This window comes from Maylandia zebra, linkage group LG17 (genome assembly GCF_041146795.1).
Source record: "Maylandia zebra isolate NMK-2024a linkage group LG17, Mzebra_GT3a, whole genome shotgun sequence".
In the NCBI taxonomy this organism is placed as follows: Eukaryota; Metazoa; Chordata; class Actinopteri; order Cichliformes; family Cichlidae; genus Maylandia; species Maylandia zebra.
In genome coordinates, this window is record NC_135183.1 from 30,357,306 (window position 1) to 30,377,941 (window position 20,636).

Sequence of the window (20,636 nt, forward strand, 5' to 3'; positions counted from 1 at the left end):
CAGTCACACACTCTGTCGGCGACTCTTATAATGTCTCGCCACATTATGTCAATTTTATTATTAGATGGCGACCATGAGGGTCTGTTCAAGTGTCTGCCTGTGCACCTTTTTTGTGAACATGGAAACTTGTCCCTGGAGAATTTACATTACAATGCACTAGCTGTGCAGGTGCCTTAGGCGATGGACTTCAAAGACGTATAAGAGGAGTGACTACTTGGCTGTCGGGTCTCCAGCCATCCATGTCTGTGTCACCAAGGGAGCATAATCAAGACCCAACTCCCTCTGTCTATCAGGCAAGTTTCCTCATCGCTTCCAAGCCACCATTGTTCAGCATGCTGTTGGGCAGTGTCATTTTCTTAATCACAAATAAATTATGATTAGATTATTAAAAATATATATATATATATATATTTCAACAAATACCTGGATAATGATGGAAGAGTTTGAATCAGTGGTATAAATTCTTGTATTACCTATGATGTGTGGGTTTTTTAAAAAAATATATGTAATAGTAAAGGTTCTTAAAATATACTCTGACGTCTTGTTTTCAGAATTTTGAGTTTAATTTTAGTGTTTTATTGGTCTACCGGGGTTGTCGGTTAAATAAAATAATTTGTGCTCTCCTTGATCTAAAAGCTGGAGCTGGTGACCTCCTCTTAGGTCTTTACTACAAAGCAATATTTAACGGGTTAGGGAGCAATCATAAGCTTAAAGTCAGATATTTCTGTGTCGTGAAAATGTTTTGAATGATGTCCAGCTATAAAGTTACAGCAAACTCTGCTCAAATTGTCACTAAATTTGTGTTTCTTCAGCTGGTGATATGGAAAATGTCTAAGCATTTTCTTGTCTTTCTATGTTTTTAGTCATCCAGGTCAAGGTACTCGTAAGCTTGATGAAAATAGGCGACTTGACTTCTTTAAGTCTTTCAAGATGTTTCATAACACTCGTACTTTACAAAGCACAGTTGGCACAGTACATGAAAGGCAAAGAAAGACAACTTTGGAAATTACAAACACTGCAAATAAAAACTAAAGACAGACAGGATCGAACGGACTTCACTAAACGTGGAAAGGACGTGCTCGCCAAAGAGCTAATATCTCCACAACAGCTGCCCATAATGGATCTCATCACAGTGATAAGAAATAATAAGCTAACACAAACGGAAGCAGAGCAAATCAGAATGAAAGTCCAATAAAAGTGCAAAAGTCCAACCTCACCATTCAAGAAAAGGAGCCTATTACATCCCCAAATAAAGACCAGAGCATCACCAGACTACCAGTCAGTGGGGAGGTGCACCATAGTTACTTGTGGGGTCTTCATATGGGAAGACCCCACAAGTAACTACAACTACAGCTACAACTTAAAAGGGAACAACCTTAGTACGGCTCTTACCCTGGCAATACCACACCCTGTATATATGGACTTCCGAAGACACATCATCCGCTGACTTCACCAACAAAGTCCACAAACTTATGCTGACTCCATACAAAGCCATAGTGTCCTTTGATGTTGCCTCACTTTTCACTTGTATACCTACAACCGAAGCAGTCAGAAAAACAACTACAGTAAGGCAGGTCCTTACACAGCAGAACCAGGTTCGAGTTAATACATTGTAATGTTGCTCTTTTATTCTAACATAACTGCTGCTCTGAATCATTAAACCTACTTACTTACTGTCTCATAGCCTAGTATAGGTCAGTAATCCATGCTAAAAAAAAATAGTTGATGCATTCATTACCACTAAGCTGCATTATTATAATTCATTATTGTCAGGTTGTTTTAAAATTCCCTGAAAAGTCTTCAGTTAATCCAAAATGCTGCAGTGGGCATACTAACAGGGACAAGAAATAGCTCATATTTCTCTTATACTGACCTCTCTTTATTGGACCCCTGCTAAATCTGTAATTCAATTTAAAATCTTTCTCCTGACATACAAGGTCCTAAATAATCAGTCCCATCATATCTTAAAGACCCCATAGTACTATATTACCCTAATAGAGCACTTCACTCTCACTTTCTTGCGATTCCTAGAGTTTCTAAAAGCAGAATGGGATGCGGAGCCTTCAGATATCAGGCCCCTCTGCTGTGGAACCAGCTTCCAGTTTGGATTTGTTACACAGACACCCTCTCTACTTTAAAGATTAGACTGTTTCCTCTTTGATAAACGATATAATTAACTCTCCTTTTGCTTTTCTTCAGAGAAAGTCACAGCAGATGGCCGGCCCTCCCTGAGCCCGACACTGCTGAAAGTTTCTTCCTGTTAAAAGGGAGTTTTTCTTTCCTGCCTTCAAAGTGAAATTAATTTGATTGACTGAATAGTTATATATGTGATATACATCCTGATCCAGTTTCTAATCTGTGCTCTACTATTCCAGCAGTATAAGAGACCCTTAGCAGCAGATTAGATCCAACATTTATATATTTATATATTTTTTTTATATATTTGTATAAAATTAACATTTTGTTAATAAACATTAATAAACCTTCCCCCAGTCGACAATGCACACTTAAAACAGGCTGTAAATAAAAGAATCAGTGAAAATGTGGCGCTCTAAACTGAAACATAACCTGCTCCCGAGCAGGTTGAGTATGAGTAACCATGGTGATTTACCTCGGTAATAAGAGAACCACTTTCCTGACACAGACAACTCTGACTTTAAGTTAAAGATTGCTCACTAACCCCTCTGGTTTCACACGTTGCTTTGGGCTATGAATCTGTTTCGAATGTTGATTAGAACCATGAGTTAGAGGGACACACACACATCTTCTTGTAGCATGCTTTTTAGGTGGCGTATGTTAATGCCCAGCTATATAATGGACTGTTGACCTGTCGAGGGGCTATCCTAGCTTTTGCTCTGTGACATTCTGTTATCTGCTAAAATAAAAGACCTGTTTTGTCTCTGGTACATTTGACCTTGGACGTCCTGGGCTCTGTACTGGGTAGCAAGTTCTTCTGTTAACTCGTTTTACTTACCCTAATGCTGGCAGTCAGGCCGACTGGTCACATGAACGTGGTTATTACCTGAATAAGTTAACCCAGGGTTTATCAGTTTAGTTGCAAGTCCATTCAGACGAATAGGGCAGTGTTGCAGCGGCTGACTAGTCACAGACATGGATAAGTCGACTGGCAGCAGAGCGGCTGATTTTACAAAAAAAGACTGAAGTTTATACTGTTTGAAGCAGGGAGACAAGGCCGCATGAAATGCTGACCGTGTGAGTTAAGGTTATATCTGGATGTGCATGATAAAGTTTGCATTCTTATTCTTTCATCTGCAACCCCAGTGGTGTTTAATGGTCTGAGAGCAAGTAAAGAATAAGTAGAACAAAATTAAAACATGGAATTATGCGCTTGAAAAATTTGATAGAAGGTCCACCGGCATAAGCCACGTTTTAGGATTATATATTGAGGCATATAGAATAATAGAGAGTTGTAAAATTGTTTGCAGGTACCAGGAGGAAAAATCAAGAAATAAAGCTGATAGTCTAAGAATTTACCCTTACCCCCAACTTACCCTCTTACTAGATGTCTGACTAATCTTCCAGTAATTACGATGCAATTTTCCAGAGAACTGATTGGTCATCTCCAGACTTAACCTTCTCCAGAGCAGATTAGGTCTGCAGTATAAATGAGATAATCATGACAATGTATCCAGAGTGCCGTGCCAAAAAGTGTTTGCCTGTATTTAAACTGTTGTAAATGACTTGTTGGCCTATAATCTGTGAAGCATGTGTCAAACATATCTTTCATGATTGATATCGGGTCATTTTGAGCCACAAATAACATTCCTGTAGGAGCTGCCATCAGTTTGTTAAAAGCGACTTTTGTATAACCTTTATTTATCTTCTTCTTGGGCTTCCTCCGAAGGGTGGCTGGCCTCTCCCTTCTTCTCACCCAATTAGAGATGGGTGAGAAGTTCGGGCATTCAGGAGGGGCTCGGAGTAGAGCCGCTGCTCCTCCACAGTGCCTCTTGGGCACCTCATGGGTGAGGTTTTCCGAGCATGTCCCACTGGGAGGCGGCCCCGGGGCAGACCCAGGACATGCTGGAGAGATTATATCTCTCGGCTGGCCTGGGAACGCCTTGGTGTTCTCCTGGACAAGCTGGAGGAGGTGGCTGGGGAGAAGGAGGTCTGGGCTTCTCTGCTTGGGCTGCTGCCCCCCGCAACCCAGCCCCGGATAAGCGGAAGAAAATGGATGGATGGATTTATTTACCCAGGTAAAGAGTGTAATTGAAAGGTTAAAAATATCAAATTTTTAAAGAAAGATCTGACCAAGAGGGCAGCAGAAACTGTACAAACATAACAGTTCTAGAAAAATATTTCAAGTAGCCAAAAATTGACTTTTTAATTGTATTATAAAGCAGGTATAATAACTTTTATATATAGCTGTTTGTTGATAATAATCTATTTACCGTTATAAGCAGAGACATTACACAAAGAACACACAGATAAACATCGGCACAACACCTTTTATGCTATTAAATGTATTTTCCCGTAAGATAAAGCTGGATTTGGCGTGCTGCTATGTTTTCTACTTGTAGAAGTGCTTTCTTTATTCCTGCCTCTTAGTAAATAAAAATTATTTAAGATCGAAAATTACCAGAGTCCTGTGCCATCAAAAAATGACTTCATTAACAACCTGCGGTACTGCAAAAACTCTTGAGTCCGCTGCACAGATCGGGAGCTGATTTTCACTCAACTCTGTCGGGAGTTTGAAAAGCCGGGTGTTTTACATTGATTGATCAATCATTTTTTATTTGAAGTGACGTTAATGTTGTGCACACAGTCTGATAAAACACAGTCCTTTAAAATTGAAACGCAATCAGATAGCTGACCCAACAACAGTTTTCGCCCTATAAACTCACTGCAGTGAAGTTTATTTGTAAGAATATAGCGAGAGGGGCCAGACTCAGGGGTAAAAGCCCTGTTTTAAAGGCTATGAGTTTAATGGACTCCAAATGGAGACCCATTGGTTAAAAACACTCTCAAAGAGGCGAATCTTTCCTTCTCATTCTGTGTAAAACGACCTCCTTTCCCTCTTTTACGCCTCTGTCTCCTTTTCTCCTCCGGTGGCCAGGCGGGCAGTTTTCACATAAGCGCAGTTGTTGAGGAGGGAGAGAGAGCGCGCTCTCTGGGCTCTATTGTTTCATTCCACTTCTCCTTCTGTTTCTCGACGCGTAAAAACTTTGCGGAGCACCCTCCCCTCTGCTTCCCTCCTCCCCACCACCACCTTCTCCTCCTCCTCCTCCCCCTCCCCCTTTCCCTGCGTGCGTAATTAGTTGGAGAGTGTTTGGAAACTTGTGATGGCCGTGAAAAAAATTTCACTTTATTTCTGACACCTGTTGCTGAGAGCACAGCTCACAGCGCAGCGAGTGCCACTCTTTTCTGTCGGGACTTCTGGATACTGTCAGTCGCAAACCTCTGTACATTCCCACAAATCAACTTTTTTCCTTTGTTCTTTTGCTCTTTCTTTACTCAAACAACGACTTTCGTGTGACATCGAGGAGTGAAAGTCAGACTGTGAAGCGTGCTGCTGTGGGATCTTCCCGAACGGGATATCTCCTTCCATTGAAAACAGCGATCTGTCTGCACTTTCCCAACCGGACAGAGAGTAACAATTTTCGGTCGTTAGCGCTTCTGATGGTGGGTGGAGAAAGTTTTCTTGGACAACCGATCAACGACGTTAATCCAGCACAACACACCAGGTAAGAGCATTCGTTTTAAATACTTTACGAGGTGATAACACAAAGTACACAATGGGAATGTTAGCGGTGGATTTCAGGTGTGTGATTTAACTTTTCAGTGATTGTGCCATGACTTCTGATAGTTTTACAGTGTCATGTTTCTTTTCTGACTTTGATCTTTGTCCCACAAGATGAGGAAACTTTAAAACTCAAACTTTGCAAGAGTGGATGTGGTTTTCAAATCATAGATCTGAACTTGAAATTTCGCCGTTCCTGCGCTCTCTGAACAGGACATCTGAAGTCAGTGTGAAAACATTTGGGACTTTGTTCCATTTGAACTTTTTGTCCCCTCGATGTTTCCGTTGTCACAGTCTACTTGCAGAATGGGCTTATTTCATTGAATTTGGCTTGCACATGACAGTGGTGAAATGCAGAGTGTGTCTGTTTCTGCGTTTGTGCGTGTGCCAACCCCATCGGCCCAAATGAAGGCAGCCCTCTCGCTTTGCGGTGCAGACCAGAACTATTTTGGTCGAAATGTTGCACAAATGTTTCTCTCAGTTTAGAGAAATTGCTCTGCCTTCATCTGGACCAGAGGACTGGATGGCATCTAAGTCCGACTGTAACTGTGAGGGAATGTTGGTTCACCATTTAATTTTGCTGCCCAGCGTAAAACTCATTGAACCAGGAGTCTCTCCCTATTTTGCGCGAAAGTCTTGGATGTAGCAGCTGGAATGTTATTTTTTTTCTTTTTCTTTTTTGACTGAATATCTACCTTATGATACAGTTTGTGGCCTCTGAATTTAGTGTCACAGCTGTATTTTCGAGACCAGCTGCAATCAATGCATGGAAATGGGAAACCATAGCAGACTATCCAAGTTTTGAATAAAAAATTATCTTTTTTGTGTCTATAAAGGGTGGATTGTTCATTAGTGAGATCTAAATGTTCCGTAGCACTATGAAAGTGTATTTAAATGTCTTGATAATATAGATTATTGTGTCCTTATGTAGAAGTTTCTGTGTGTGTTCATGTTAATGAGACACTCACTGACCTATGCACTTTCAAGTTTTTATGGTGACTGTTGACCACTAACAGTGGGAAAAGTAAACCATTTAACATAAAGAATAGCATCTGGGTTAACCTTATTGTCTAGTTCTTCACATACACTTTCATCCCAAATTCATGGATAACTTTAATATCCATTAAGTGTTCTCTCATAATAAACTCCTTAAACTTTAGCTGTATAGTCTAGCAGTGTTATTGAGGCTGATGTGTCTTTTTCATTCCTTACAAAACAGAAATAAATTCATACTCATATTTCAGCAGAATCAATTGTGGCACATTTCTGTTTAAAGGAAAAAGAGAGAGGATAAATCCTCAAACTCTCACATGTCCACCTTTGGGGTTGTGTCACGAAGGACATCCAGCCTAAAAAAATCTGCCAAATCAGACACATCCATCCGCTGTGGCGACCCCTTGTGAATAATGGAGCAGCCAAAAGCAGTTTATTATCATTTATAAAGACAAGTTAAATTAACTGGTGACAAATGCAGCTTGGTGTTGTAACCGAGACATGTTTGCAAGAAGGTGACCTAGCAGAGGATGATGAGGTTTTTTTTAACCGTCTGCCTGGGATCTGAAAGCGGGCTCAGATCAGATTCATGTTCGACGATGTTATGGCTGCAGACGAGCTGAGAGAATGTCGAGGTCGTCTCTGGCAGTGACGTCTCCGGCTCACTTTGTGTTTCTCATGGTTTTAAAATCCGAAACCCACATGAAATGTGGCCCGAGCCGACAGCCGGGCTGATACACCTCCTCTCCTCTTGCAAGGTGTGTGTGTGTGTGTGTGTGTGTGTGTGTGTGTGTGTGTGTGTGTGTGTGTGTGTGTGTGTGTGTGTGTGTGTGTGTGTGTGTGTGTGTGTTTCAGGATAGATAGTAACATTAGATGTGTAGATAGGGGTGCTGAAAAGTGTTGCTGTCAACAAGTTAGCCATTAGAGAGAGATAATCTCTCTTCCTCCGCCCTCCCGTCTCAGTCAACTTCTGTTCTTTCTCTTCCATCCCCCTCACTGTTTCACTCAGGACCTTCATTTTTCACGTGCCTCATCTATTCTTACTTTTCTTCATGTTCTCCACTTGGGTTTGGTTTGGGTTTGGTGAGCAGTGAACCAGACTTTTAGACTCACCCGATTTTATGCAACAGTAACATGTGGAAACTGTGGAGCAGTTAAAATATACTTGGGTGCCAGCAAATCTGTATTCTGAACATCTTCTCATTCATTTACCTCTCTCCGCCTGTCTGCCCTCTAACTGGTGAGAAAGACCTTTTTTTTTAACTGAAGCGCCTCTTGAGTGTCTCATCCCCTGGGACTCGGTAATTAGGGAAGGGGAGTAAGTGAGTATGTGTATTTGTCTCCGCACTAGACATTTGAGAAGATGGCTTGTCTGCAAGCACAAATGGGTCCTCAAGGTCATTCAAGAAGGTCTGTGTGTGTTTGTGTGTGTCCCACGTGCTCAGAAGCAGTAGATTTGGGAATGAGTAATAGGAATTGGGAATATTTCATTAAAGTGGCTGTTCAAACATGTGATTCATGTAAAGTGAAAATAATCAAATTTAAGTTTTTGAATGGATTGTCTGCACTCAGTGTGTTATGTGACACACGTGTGTGTATTTCAGCCTTCCAGGAGCCATAATGACTAAGTTGGACTCTCTCTCACACACAGATGGTGGTCAGTTTGAAGAGGATGGCCTCTTCGGCTCTCTAGCTGAAGAGCTGCTGTTTTAAACTCTTATTTCTGATTGGCTGTATTGAATCTTTGGAATTCTTCTCAGTGTGTAACCCTCCAGTCCTCCCCTGATGTATTTTTGATTTCAGTGAAGAGGTTTGCAACTTACTCTTTTAAAATTTAAAAACGAATTGTGTCGCGAACCGAGCGACACATTTTTTTTTAACAAAGTTGCTTTGTTTTGTAAAATAAATGCCCTATAAAATATTAGCAAAAACTATTTTGTCATCCCAAAATTCCTCATTTATGAGAGGTGTGAAATGCAGATTAGCATGATTTGCCACATTAGCTGTGTGCACATGATCTCACGGAAGTACATGTTTTTCCATTGACTTGAGAAAAATCTTACGCCCAACGTGGGGCTCGAACCCACGACCCTGAGATTAAGAGTCTCATGCTCTACCGACTGAGCTAGCCGGGCTGCATGGATGATGCACAGACATGCTGTGACTGATTGTAATATGACATTACAGTGCTATTATTCACGAGCACATCGCATGATATCGGTCATGCGATGTGCTCAGGTATGGTTAAAAAAAAAAAATCAATAAGCATAAAAGACGCGCAACTTCTAGGTCTGTTTAGTGAAGCCTACATTCTGTTTATTGGACACCAGGGGGCGACTCTTGTGCTTGCAAAAAGACCATTGAAAAACAGCCATTTATCTGTGACCTCAGTGAGTAATTTCCTGATGTATTTGCGCCCCCAGGCACTAGTTTCAGGTCATATCGTGCAGAAAATTCAAATGGTGACGGTGAGAAAACTTTAAAAACAGGACAGGAGGACCTTACCGTGGCTACATGCATCGTTTGCACTGCGGTACAGTGTTTTAAAAATTACTTATTAATGCTGTAGTTTTTAATAAGGCTGATGCTCCAAAAAGTTCTGTACTACAAGGTGAAGGCAGTGCGTGTGTGTGTGTGTGTGTGTGTGTGTGTGTGTGTTTGGCCCTTCTGAGTCGACGGTTCAGGATATGACATGATGTCATTCGGGGCAACAGGGTGGAGTGAGATGGGGTTAGAGCTTGGCTCAGATCCCGACTCCAGCAGCCCTAAAAATGTGTCTGACCAGCAAGTATGTGACTGGCCCCGCTTGTCTGTGCGCTCGTACGTGTGTGAGCATGTCAGCCTCAGTGTGTCAGCGTATGCGGATGTGTATGGTCAGTGGTCAGCAGCTGTATGCTAGCTGTGTCCTACACTAATAGTAAAAGTGGTTTATTGGGCACTTGACAGGGCCTGAAACCATTTTATAAATCCGGCGGCTGGTACAACGGAGAGAGACGCACACCATGCCGCCACAAGACACACAACACCAGAGGAGCTGCAGCTACTGAGCACTGTTGTGTCTTAACTAAGTAGGAAAAGGAGAAAATGTCTCTCCTCACCATAGATTCACATGCTTTCAACCCATGACAATAGAATTTATGATGAGCCAACTATGAGTATAGACTATAACTCTTAGTATTAATTATCAGTTTATTTCACTTTTGAAGAGACTTCAACTTGCGGTCGAAAAATGAAAGCAACTCAGATGTGGCACAAACTGCAGTTCCTCTTATAGCCACTTGAGGCAGGCTCCAAAAGTGAACCACTGCCCATAAACTCAACAGTTAACATGAACACCTTGTGAAAATAGCATGTTTACAGCCTAGTACAAAGAATTAGCTAATTCCCCCCTTCATAATAACCGTGTGATTTGTTTAAAATTCACCTATTTTGATGATGCAGCTTAAAATCAGGGCGTGGGTGCTTTGATCGATTGATGTACTGTTACAAGCAGCTGTAGCGGACGGCTGTCTGCTAACTGTCACCTTTTGCTGGGTTGTGTGTAAATGTTTGCTTCAGTTTCGGTTGGTGAAACTAGTATTTACAAAACCAACAAGGCCAAAATGTTAACATGAAACCTTCAAAATGTAGAAACCATGGAGCCTCATCTCATTTAGAAGCCTTTCATTAAAATCCTCTATCATCAAAAGTATCATTTGTCAGTGTTGTGGTGCATAGTGTGTAAAAGTTGCCAACACTGTGCTGACTCAATAACTGCAGAGCTCCAAACCTCCTCTGGCATTAACATCAGCGCAAAACAGTGCGCTCGTAACTTCATGATGTGGGTTTCTGTGGCTGAACACCTCCTGCAAGTGTAATGTACACGAGCACTTCTTTCTGTACGGCATTTCATCATATCGACAATGTTTTATGTAATTATCTGGTAGGTGTTCATATTGTAACATTGTTCTTTGGGACACTCAAATGTCTAAGTCCGGTTGATGATGTTTAATGCCTGTGTATGGTTGTCGTGACTGGTTGCTGTACTGGAAACAGGAAACCAGAAGTTGTCTCCTTTATCTTCACTTTAAATTGACCAATTTCACCTTCATATATTTGTAGTTTTTTCATATGCAAATTAAATGCAAAAAAGTTTAAACTGACTGTGAAACTGTGTATTTTATAGTTCTGTGTAACTGAGAATTATCAGTGTTCGTTTACTTGAAAATACATCAAGACATCAGTGTTGGAAACATTACCCTGCCCTCAGTTTGGACCTGCAGTCTGCACACCTGAGAAAGTTTCTTGAAATAAAACTGTGTTACCGCACATACAGTAAATCTAAACAACACATTTTTCATTTTCCCTTCTCCTCAGTTGCCCTGATCCAGCACTGATAAAACTATCAGCAACACACCTGCACTGAGGTTGAAAGCCAGTCACACACATATGCGCAGGATATAGACAATACACAAACAAAAACTCAAACAAGCATTTTATTTAGCACATGCTCACTACAGTAGGTCTGTTCTCATTTCGTTTTAACTCTGTCCCGCTTTCCTAGTTTCCTCTTTGTTTGTTCTCTTAGTCTCCGTGTGCCTCGGTACTTCTTTGACTGAATAGTGATTCAGTACTATTTTGGCTGAAACCCTAATGAAGGCGTTTTCTATTTTTGTCAAAAAATGTACAACGAAGATTAAGACCGTCACACTCATGAGGCAGAGCAGTTTCCCTATTCCCATTTTTAATTAAAAAATATGTCAATGTACTGTTAAAAAAAATGTCCGTCAGCATGTGTGGATAGTGATAGGACTGAGCATTAACCATAGGACTCTATCCAAGACCAGTTTGACATAGTAATAGTTGTTTGAACTCTTTCACCTCTTAATTGATTTATATTAACTTTTGTTTATAAAAGGGCATTGCAGTTAGTTCTGCTCTTTATTATTATGGCAGTCTTCTACTGTAATACATCATTACTGCTGGACTCGGTGTACGGAGAGGTGCTCTGCATTCTTAGAACCAAATGTCTGTTGTGCGGACGGCCCATCATTCTCACTTAATACTGTTTTTCAATTATTTGAAGTCTACTCTAAAAAGATTCTCGCCCAACATGGGGCTCGAACCCACGACCCTGAGATTAAGAGTCTCATGCTCTACCGACTGAGCTAGCCGGGCTGTAGCACCAGCTAATAGTAGGGAGTAGGGAGTTTTTCCTTGCCGCTGTCACCAAAGTGCTTGCTCTTAGGGAGTCATCTGATTGTTGTCATTTTCTCTGTATTATTGTAGGGTCTTTACCTTACATAAAATGACCTTACATTACAATATAAAGCCCCCGGGGTGTGTTGTTTTTGTGATTTGGTGCTAGATCATTAAAACTGAATTGAATAGAAGGATAGCAGCAAGAGTGATAGTGAAGAAAATGCTTTGTCAAGAGACTGCATGCCACCGATTGGTTAGTCAGTGGCGTCACTCGATGAGTCATAAGAGATGCTCCTTCACAAAAGTCAAAACCACCATTTTTGAAGCACAGCAATGGCAAAATGGCCACATAAAAACAAGCACCATGGTCCCTAAGTCTGCCAAAAAGCCGCAGGAATACCATCGTTGCGACGTCTTCCATTGTTGTGTGTCTGTGGCATACATATGACATCACTTTTGGCCACGGCGCTATAACCATGCACATCAGGTGGTACCCAATTGAATGGAAAACGTTTGAAACTGAGTGAAAGCACAAGTGGAAAAGGCCTATTAGTTAGAGGGTTAGATGGCGTGGACATGTGCAGGGGGTGTTGTGTTCTAAAATCTTGCGCCCAACTTGGGGCTCGAACCCACGACCCTTGTTGTTGTTGTTTAATGATAAGTTTTGTTTGACCAGTTTCTGAAAAGGTATAAATCGCCCTGTCCTTAATCGGCTTGGAACTTTTTATTCTGATGGAAGTGTTTAATAAACTCTCTTAGAAGAAACTTGCTTAGAGGTTTGATATGCCCCTTGTTGTGTCATTAAGATGTTTAAAAAAATCAAGTTTTTCACACTGATCTATTTTTTTGGCCATGTTACCTTAGATGACCAGACACAGTTCGTGTGTGTGTGTGTGTGTGTGTGTGTGTCTGGTGGGTCGCTTGTTTGTTGACCCTTTTTGGTCATCTCACTCTGGCTGCTGTCAGCCTGTCAAAACACAGCAATGAATGCATCTGTTCACATCAGCAGGGTTTTCCTTTGCACACACACAAACACGCACACCCCCCAACTTGACTCCCATTTGGAGGATGCGAGCTGGTTTACAGCAAATGCAAAACATTTTCATAAAATTGATAATGAGCACTGTTTCTGATGGATGTAAAGGGAGATGGATGAAAGAAAGGGCAGAGGAAAGCACAAGTCCAGATGAAGAGAAAGAAAGAGTGATGGTAATGAGTGAGGTTTAGTCAGTCAGATGAGAGGAAACTCTGCCTCTTACTGGTGAAGATCTGCTACTGCAGCACATCAAAGGAAACATGAAGGGAATAAAAACGAGAACACAAGAGTGTTGTATGACTTAATAATTGCAGCGCTGTGTTTTATGCATCACGGATTTGGATCACTTTGCAGTCACTGTGGTTTTCTTTGTGCTTTGCAGAATTGTAAAAAATATATAAACCGCGTGGAATAAAGAAAGTCAGCTAGAGAAATGGCAACAGATGAATTCAAATGATCCCTTCACCATCGTCGGGTTTCGCTTGTTTGTGAGTCTTACCGCATAATAAAACGCCGGCGTATGATCCACAAAGTCTCACAACAGTGAGTTTCAAGCTCTTACAACTAGAAAGGCTCCTCACTCTCCGTGTATGTAGGTGTTTTTTGAATTCTTGCTATTTTTCATCTTGTCTTTTGATTTTCTGTTTTATGCAAAAAATCATCCTTTATTTTCTGGTCTCTTTTTACTCTGTTGTGTATTTTCTTCCGTGTGTGTGTGTGTGTTGGAGGAGTGGTTACAATATAATGAGATTCCCAGTGCCCAGGTGTTCTTTCTAGATAATTACTGAGTGTGTTTTTCTGTAGCCAATCTCTGAACTGAGGCAATACCAAATCTGTCAACACACCCACACACACTCATGGGACGAGGGCGAGGGGCGGGGGATTAAATCAGAAATTTATTCCCACTATCTTGTTTCTGATGGCAAAACAAAAAAGAAAAAAAGAAAAAAGAAAGAAATGTCATTTTAGTCGTGAATCTTTGTTTTGTTCCCTCTTTCTACCTTTTTCTTCAAGAATTCCTTTATTTTCTTTTTTCCCAGTCTCTCTCCTCTGAGCATCCTCCTTGTGTTTATCGTACACTCTTGCCTGCAGTGTGTGTGTGTGTGTGCAGAAGGATCAACAAAACATTAGTGCATTGTCTGGTGGGAGGGGGAAAAATCACAGAGCGAGCACACGACATTGATTTACACACAAATACGTGCGCAATTTTTGTTTTTCAAAAACACATCCATCACTGATTGGCTGAAGTGATTTATTAGGAAGTGATTGTTGCTGAGGTTTTGTAGACTGGACAGACAGGAGCAGAGCACTGCATTGCGTTATAAAAAAAAAAAGAAAAAAGAAAGAGGACACTGACTCTTTGCCAAATGAGCTTTCTGGATAACGAGGAGACTGTTTCACCTATGTTTGTCCACTTTCTTTGAGGTTTTATGACTCCGGGCTGCTTTATACCCCGCACTGAACATCAACAGAGGCCAGGGCCTGCAGTTAATTGAGTAAATTGTTCACCAACATCATTTCACAATGCTAAAATTAAAACACTGTCACTGTTTAATCCATTTCTTTAATGAGATTGTTAATGAAAAGAGGGAAAAAAAAAGAGTTTGAATTATCCTTTAAACGAAAATCAAGACAAAGCAATCTCTGCAAACGCTTTGTTAAAAAAGACAATTTAGTGACTGTACTTTGGAGTGCATTAACAAACTGCAGTGAAACAGTAATGATATCCTAGCACTGCTTCATAAAGCTGTTGGCAGTGGCTGTTTTGGGCAGCAGCTCACAAACCTTTTAAACCCTGCTAATCTTCGGGCATAAAGGGTTAAAACACTTAGCCCCTGAATTTTTTTATCCTGCATATTTTAACACATCCGGCAGCATATATTTCACATCAGCGTCTGCCACTGCTGAGCTGCCGCATTGTCTGTCAGGCGCACATGCTGCCTGAATCGAGATCAGAATTGTGTTTGTCATCACCTTCAGTTAATGTTCAGGGGTCTGTCGTGTCGTGGTGCAGTGACAGCAGGACCTCGGCTTAAAAAATGCCTTTATATGAAGCAGCCTCTTGCTAAACGGTCATTCATCACGTTTTACACTGTCACAAGTTGCTTTCTTGTCTGTAACATCTGAAGTTTATCACAATTTTATGGCGCTGTTTCGCTTTATAATTGTTTTTTATGTGGCTTTACGAGCCACAGCTGCCATAAATCACAACGCTCTAAAGCTACAGCACTCAAATGTTCACCGTCAGAGGACTTTCTGCTGGTTTACAGAGGCTGAAGTTTTCAAACGAGCTGCTGCTGCAGTAACGGTGAACGCAGACAGAGGGCACTGCATCACTGGGGCTCCTCTGTGATATACTGGACACCTAACAGAGCAGAAGAGAGGGAGGCTCGGGCAGGGGTGAGAGGTTAAAGGGGGAGATGAAAGGATACAGCAGGAGGGAAACTGAGGGAGATAGGAATGCGAGGACAGGAGATGGAGGAGATAATCAGTGCTATGAAGAGATGGCAGTTGAAGGCGGCATTTAAGCGCTGGTGTGAATCCTCCCCCACTCGCTTGCCCATCGTCCTCTGTGGATTTCCTTTTTGTCCTGGTCACTTTGATCAAATAAAAATCGCAAATCGCAGCTATTCTTCATACAACCTTTCTTTACTACATCTTCCTCTCTTTCACTACCACTGCCTGACCAGTATCCTCCTCCCCTTCTTCATTCCCATCATGCGTGGTTGGGTCCAGGCCATTTGCTTCCACTCCAGCAGGGCCGTACCATTAGTGACCAGCAGGGGAATTGCATTTCTCTGCATGCAGCTGGTTACAGGTGTGGTGATGCTCTCTCTGTCATTCAGTCTCTCTCCATTAGCATCAATTTAAGTGCAGTCGCCCGTACAGAATGCACATCAAACAGGAAATAAGATCAGTCAAGTTTAAGGAGCCCAAAACAAAGGTAGAAGGTGTTTCTGGCCGATGTTCAGCCTGTAAGTTTGGTTACTGTTTATCAAAGCCTTTCCTTATTATGTAATGTCACTATGGACATTTAAATCTGATGTAGTGTAGTCATCAGGAGCGCTACATTTACAATCAAACATCAAAACAATTAAATTATTGGTTATATCTGTAGAAGGGAGGTTAAACACAGAGGTCCAGAGCCCTTGGATGAAACAAAAAATTTCATTCTCTCATATAATTTCTTTTTTACTTCATCCACCTGCGGTCTGCCTGCCAGTTCCTCTGAATTGTCTTCAAATTTTCATGGTCCTGTTTTTTTAAATCTCATGAGTTATGGCTTGTTTTGATTTTGTTGTTGTTCTATTGAACTACAAACATTGGAAAAAACAAACAAACCACATATTCAGTACGAAAAGCGAAGACTGGCTGCAGTGAACCCTTTCTATTGTTTTTAACACTGAATTTCACTTCAGCTCTACTTAACTCTTCTCTGACAGAAAGGGCTCACAGACTGGTGGTGCCACACCTTTCTCTGCAGGTAGATTGGCCATCTTGGATGACAAAGGGCTTTTATGAGAATGTAAGGGAAAGAGGGATAAAGAGCGATGACAGTGAGCTCTAACTTTTTTGGGCTTAAAATAGCTCCGCCCAACGTGGGGCTCGAACCCACGACCCTGAGATTAAGAGTCTCATGCTCTACCGACTGAGCTAGCCGGGCTGTGTGCTTGATCTGTGTCTGAACATGAACATGGACAACTAAACTGGAGCAGTTACAAATTCAATCGCCTTTTATCCCCAGTGTTTCTCTGTCACTATCATTGCAGTTTTTTGCTCCTTGTCTTCCCTCCTGTTTTCTTCACAGTTTCCACCTTTGCATTGTTTTCCCCACCTACTCATAGCTCATCCCTAATCAGAGAGATCCCCTGCTGTGCTGTCCACTCTGTGAGTTTCTGTGTTTTTCCAGTGTGGATTCTTTGTTTTTCCCTCTTTCTTCCTTTATGTGTTTTGGGAAATTTCTTCAGCCACAATAAAGGTTTGCTTTTGTTCAGTATTCAGTCTCCCCTTGTCCTCCATTTGGGTCCTCCGCAGCACATCCTGACAGAATGCCCATTATCAGTTGTTATCAGTCCCATACACATTGTCAGCTCAGTTGGAACAGCAGTGCTTATGTAGGAGATGGTAAATGTTGTAAGCCTGCTTGCATGCTTCACGTGGTAAAGGCATTTATTTTAACACTAAAAGCCGCTATTTCTTCATCTTAATAGCATCTGAAAACAAAAGTAAACAACTTAATGTGATAAAATATAATGTGAATAAAATGGATCTTGAACCAATGTGTGATTGTCCAGCATCCAAAAATTAGAATTGTGTTGCTATTTTAACCTGGAAGTACCTATTTTATCCACAGAACAACCACCGCTGAGTGAGGTGATAACTACTTATTTGCAAGTGGAGGAGCCATCTACAGACTATATGAATGGGACTGATAGCAGCTGATAGCAACTGGTTATTCAGCACGCTGATAACATTCCAAATGTGTGCAATAGAAGTTAAATTAACAGCACTGCATGTTTCCCCCACTTTAATTTGGTAGCAGTTATTTCAGCCCACTCTCATTGCCAGAGCATGAAATACTGCAGTGTTGTCAGAGTTGCTGGAGTCTCACAAATACCTAAAAGGTGTTGGGATCCAAACTTAACAAGCAAGTAAAAGCAGAAGTAGAAGGTAAGTAAAAAAGTCAAAGTAGAAAACCCAGAAATGGTAAATGCTGGATTGAAATTGACAGTCTGATGGGTTTAGGGCATGGCCTCAAGAGGATTTTTTTTTTATATCTCAGGATGTTACATGTGTGTACCAAATGTCATATATCGGCATCAAACACAGCAGTTGGTTTCCTCCATAGCAATTTGCCCATTTTGCTCCCCCCCCATGTATGAAATCCATAAAACCTGTACATTTTCTGTATATTTTCCTGATACGTGTGTAAAATCTCCTGACTTTTCCTTTTGTAAACAATATTAAATTGAGCAGTAATTGTTTTTGGTATCTGTACAATCGTTGCCTGGCTGTTGGAGGGTTCCAGGGCTACCCTTTGTCACCAATTCTGTTCATAATCTTTACATTTCTAGGCAAAGCCAAAGGTGGCAGAAACCTCAGGATTTTATCTCTGCTCTTTGCAGATGATGTGGTTCTGTTGGCTTCATCACAAACCCACACCTATGGTTACACGGTCAGGAGTGAGAGACAGAACAAAATCTCAGATGCAAGTGGCAGAAATGAGCTTTCCCCAAAGGGTGGCTGCCCTCTCCCTTAGAGACAGGGTGAGGACTAATCGGCCTCTATATCGCCACATCGATAGGAACCAACTGATGAAAGCGGTAGTGCCGCCCCCACAGCATCAAAATGAGAAGAGGCAAAGCTGAGATAGCTTGGACATGATTGGCTAGTGATATATTAGCAAAGGGCATTAATGCCAATGACAGGGGGTTGTTGTGAGGATACAAGGGATGGGGGGTGATAGTGGTGATATGGTCCAACTCAAATTAATTTTGTTCTAAAACAGATGCGCCCAACGTGGGGCTCGAACCCACGACCCTGAGATTAAGAGTCTCATGCTCTACCGACTGAGCTAGCCGGGCTGTACAAGGCGCAACTCTAGGTAGTTCAGGCCTCAGACCGGGATGTCTCCGGGGGCTTCTAGGGTAAGGTGTTCCTGGCATGCCCTTCTGGGGAGCAGGTCTTGGGGCAGACCCAGGACACGATGGTGAGATTATATCTCTAAGCTACTTTGGGAACCCCTTGGTGTTTCTCTGGACAAGCTGGAGGAGGTGGCTGGGGAGAGGGAGGTCTGGGCTTCTCTGCTTAGGCTGCTAGCCTCCCAGTATGGACTTCATATCTCTTTAAAAGTGGACCGTCCTTTCTAGGTGTGCAATATTGCAGTAGCAAGTGAATCATGGCCGCATCTGACAGAACAGCAGCATGTGACTCCTTGGGATTGGAATATTTTGCTCATTTATGAGTTTTTTTCAAGTAATAATCACTCCAAAAAATTTGACAATACCCACAAACTGTAATTGCAGCAGTTCTGAGACAGTTAATGGAATCGCCTCGCTTACATCACTAGATTTTCTTGGTGTTTGCTGAATTTGCTGCAGAAATCAAAGTATTTCTGACTAAATTAACCAATTAACAAAAAAAGACTGTAGATACAAATTTGAGATGTGTTGTAATAAATGCAGAGTGATTCTTTTGAAATATAGTTAAAACTTTTACTGTCGTTTGAAAAACACACACACACACACACACACACTCACATTTTTCTGTTGAACACACGCCGAGTGCTGCACAGTAAACTCCAGCTAGCAAAGTGTGACTCATCAAAAATCATTTCTTCTTTCTCTGTCGTTGCCTCTTTTTTCTCTGCCTGTCAACAACTCCCCTCCTCCTTTCTTTTCAATCTTTCTTCCCTATCCACTTTCTCTGTCCCACCCCTCCCCCTATCCACATCATTCGATACATACAAACGCACACATGCGCACCCCTCCAGCTCTTCTTCAGTCCTGCCTAACTATTCTGTGGGCACGGTGCCCAGGAAGCAGCACGAGCAGGGCAGAGAGCTCCGGGCTGAGCCCCGCAGCCACACTGGCACCCTGTAAGCCTAGAAAGCAATAGGAGCAGAGAATGTGTAAAGCAGAAGCATTGCGAGAAAAGAGACGCAAGGAGCGGATTTTAAAGGAGGAGAGGGTGAAAAAGGGGTAGAAAAGTAGAAGTGCAGAATCGGGCTGAGAAAGGATAAAGAGATAAGAGGATGCAATAGCAGGGGAGACATGCAACAGAGGAGAGGATTAGAGATGGGGAAGACAAAAGGAGATTAGAAAAACAGATAGATCAATAGACACAGAGACACAGAGAGAGGAGGAGGAAAGATGCAGGGAGGGAGAATGTGTGAAGCAAGAGAGAAAAAAGAGAGCCGGGCAGACAGCCAGCACTCCCAGGAGAGATAGGTCAGAGCAACGGACATGTCTCCAGAGACTATGTGTGAGTGTGTGTGTGGTTTGTGTGAAAGACAGTGGCAAGAGATGGAGGGAGGAGGAGAGAAGAATGCAGAAGAGGAGGAAGAGGAGAGCAGCGGAGCGCATAGAGAAAGAGTGGGGGACTTGTATAAGATACTGTCGTGAATGTCTGAAATGCGACCTTGGAAATCTATATCTTTGCATTTGTGTCTGTGAGTTACAACTCGTTGCCGGCACTAGATCTCTAGTTACTGCTGGGTATTATTAGACAAAGGAAGCTATCTGAAGCACAGATTTTGCATACATTAGTACATTTTAACACATGTGTTTATTGATTGATTGACCTGTCGTTTGCATATCACAGTGCATTTGAGTCTGATGCTAGACGCTGGGCTGTACCACCCTGTAGTTTGCCTGTGAACGAGAAAATAAAGCACCCTGATCCACGTCTGGGTCGAAGCACAATATTTGAGTTGCAATATGAGAGAAGCTTCAAAATTTTAATTCATGTGTGTGACACAGAGAGACGGTTAGGGATGCTCAAGCTCATCTTTCTCGACCAGTTTGGGGGGAAAAGGCAATAGTTATATGAAACTGTAGAAAAAGGGAACAGAGGAGAGAGGCTCAGTGCATCATGGGAGCGCCCACAGCAACCCTGGACAACTCAAATCTAATGGAAAAATAATAAATCAGTGACCACAGCCAAAGG

General features: G+C 41.9%; 1 protein-coding gene and 4 non-coding genes across 11 annotated transcripts in view; 1 reads left to right on the plus strand and 4 right to left on the minus strand.

The window, feature by feature from the left end:
• The first annotated feature begins 5,127 nt into the window (after positions 1-5,127).
• wnt5b (wingless-type MMTV integration site family, member 5b) overlaps positions 5,128-20,636 on the plus strand; it is an 87,469-nt gene continuing 71,960 nt past the window's right edge. For all 7 annotated transcript variants that reach the window (XM_004548195.5, XM_004548196.5, XM_004548197.5 and 4 more), the window contains exon 1: positions 5,128-5,702. The gene's annotated coding sequence lies outside the window, so the exon portion shown is untranslated. The remainder of the gene's footprint in view (positions 5,703-20,636) is intronic.
• Positions 8,814-8,886, minus strand: trnak-cuu (transfer RNA lysine (anticodon CUU)). Its single transcript has one exon. It is a non-coding gene; the product is annotated as a tRNA-Lys (tRNA).
• trnak-cuu (transfer RNA lysine (anticodon CUU)) lies at positions 11,836-11,908 on the minus strand. The gene has a single exon. It is a non-coding gene; the product is annotated as a tRNA-Lys (tRNA).
• On the minus strand, positions 16,560-16,632 carry trnak-cuu (transfer RNA lysine (anticodon CUU)). The gene has a single exon. It is a non-coding gene; the product is annotated as a tRNA-Lys (tRNA).
• trnak-cuu (transfer RNA lysine (anticodon CUU)) lies at positions 18,481-18,553 on the minus strand. Its single transcript has one exon. It is a non-coding gene; the product is annotated as a tRNA-Lys (tRNA).